The sequence below is a fragment of the Gopherus flavomarginatus genome, chromosome 1 (assembly GCF_025201925.1).
Source record: "Gopherus flavomarginatus isolate rGopFla2 chromosome 1, rGopFla2.mat.asm, whole genome shotgun sequence".
Taxonomy (NCBI): domain Eukaryota; kingdom Metazoa; phylum Chordata; order Testudines; family Testudinidae; genus Gopherus; species Gopherus flavomarginatus.
The window spans coordinates 148,931,343-148,933,739 of NC_066617.1; the positions used below are offsets into that span (position 1 = coordinate 148,931,343).

At 47.8% G+C, this 2,397-nt stretch overlaps 1 non-coding gene across 1 annotated transcript; it reads left to right on the plus strand.

Moving 5' to 3' along the window:
* The first annotated feature begins 1,542 nt into the window (after positions 1–1,542).
* Positions 1,543–1,616, plus strand: TRNAT-UGU (transfer RNA threonine (anticodon UGU)). Its single transcript has one exon. It is a non-coding gene; the product is annotated as a tRNA-Thr (tRNA).
* Positions 1,617–2,397: the final 781 nt, after the last annotated feature.

The window sequence follows — 2,397 nt, forward strand, 5'->3', positions numbered from 1 at the left end:
AACCTACCACTACCCCTAATCCTACCCCTACCCTTAACCCTAACCGAAAACTCTAAACCGTTTCCCTAACCCAAACCCTAAACCCTAACCCTAACCCTAGCCCTTAACCCTTAACCCTAACCCTAAACTTATCCCTAACCCTAACCCCTAACCTCAAACCCATAACCCTAACCCTAACCCTAACGCTAACCCTAACCCCTAAACCCTAACCCTAACCCTGACCCTAACCCTAACCCCTAACACTAACCTTAACCCTAACAACCCTAACCTTAACCCTAACCCTAACCCTAACCCCTAACCCTTAACCCTAACCCTAACCCTGACTCTGACCCTGACACTGAACCTAACCCTAACCCTAACCCTAACCCTAACCTTAAACCTACCCCTACCCCTTCCACTACCCCTAACCCTAACAGTAACCCTAACCCTACACCTAACCCTAACCCTAACCCTAACCCTGACCCTCACAATGACACTGACCCTAACCCTAAAACTAACTCTAACCCTAACCCTACCCCTACCCTACCCCTACCCTTTCACCTACCCCTAACCCTAACCCTAAACCTACCACTACCCCTAACCCTACCCATACCCCTACCCCTAACCATAACCCCTAACCCCCAACCCTAACCCTAACCGTAACCTAACCCTAACCCTAACCCTAACCCTAACCCTAAACCCTAAACCCTAAACCCTAACCCTAACCCTAACCCCTAACCCCTAATCGCTAACCCTAACCCTAACTATAACCCTAACCCTAAACCCTAAACCCTAACCCCTAACCCTATTCTAACCCTAACTCTAAACCCTAACCCTGACCCTGACCCTAAACCTAACCATAACCTTAAACCCTAATCCTAACCCTGAAACTAACCCTAAACCTACCCCTACCACAACCCCTACCCCTAACTCTAACAATACCCCTAACCCTAACCGTAACCCTAACAATAAACCTCACCCTCACTCTCAATCTAACCCTAACCATTATATTGCTCAGGTGTGTGAAAAAAACACAACACTCCCTCGGTCGGCAGCTTGTGGCTGGTGTACACACTGCAATGCCACGTCTGGCGACAAAACTGCCCTGTTTTGGTGACAAAATAAAACCACCTCGACGAGAGGCCTAGAGTTTTTGCAGCAAACTTAAAGCGACAAATTGTCACTGTAAATGCTGCTGGTCATTATATCACCATAACTGGCCTCCACCAGCATCCCATAAAGTCTGCCGTGAACTCACCTGCCCTGCATTTCTGCTACAGAGGCTGGGCCCCTCCTCTTTCATAGCTCCAGAAAGTTCTAACAGCTGAGTCGCTATCTACACTGGGATTAGGTTGATATAACTGCATTGCCAGCCTAAGTAATGTAATTACACCAACCTAATTTTGTAGCGTAGACCTGGCCAAAGAATCACACACACACCTTGGGAGCAAAACTTCACCGGCTCCTCTGCTTTACAGAAGTCAAACACGAGCAACGCTTGTCAGGGCCCAGTGGAACTTGTCAGAGAGTCTGGGGTGAGCACATATGCATTAAATAACAGCAGGCACCATGGCTTAGTTGGTTAAAGTACCTGTTTTGTAAACAGGAGATCCTGGGTTCAACTCCCAGTGGTGCTTGGGGGAGTGGTTTTTGGGGCACCTGGTATTGGCTACTGTCAGAAGACAAGGTTCAGAGCTAGGTGGACCTACTCTTTAAATTACACTCAAAGGCATTGATAATAGAGTGACTGAAAGTTTGGGTGCTGAGAGCTGATAGGTCAGTGGTCCAGTTCCCTCAATGTGGTTTTACCATTTCTACTTCCTAAACTCCCTCCCAACCGCTGTAAAATTACAATGCAGACATATGGGCTTGAGCCCAACCTCTGAGGCCCCATGAGAGGCGAGGGTTTCTGAACACAGGCTTCACTGTGAACACAAATATCTGCACCACAATTTTTAGCCCCTCAGCTTTACACCAGGATCCCAAGTCATATGACCCAGGTCAGCGCTGCTGCCATCTTTATCCCAGGAGAGATGGACTCCAAGGGTTTGTCTCCATTACAATGGAAGCCCAGGTGTGGCACACTGTGCTCAGAGTGGCACCTGGAAGCTCCATATTCACCACTCTCATATAATGATGACATGGTTTGTACAAAGTCTGCCTGGTGAGGTATCATTTCAAAAGTCTTGATCTGTTGAACATTAATATTTTGTTGGACTGTGTGTGCTCACATTGGTTGGGAAGTTATGAAGTTTTGCTCTGTGTGCATTACTGAGATATGTTATGAGGTTGAGAAATGTCCCCCACCAGCCTTTCAGGTGCGACAAGGGAGGAGCCAGACTCGCTGCTGTCCCATTGAAGGTATCCACATTCCCAAGGACTATCCCAGGAACCGTGTACAATGCAGGCTTCTCCAAG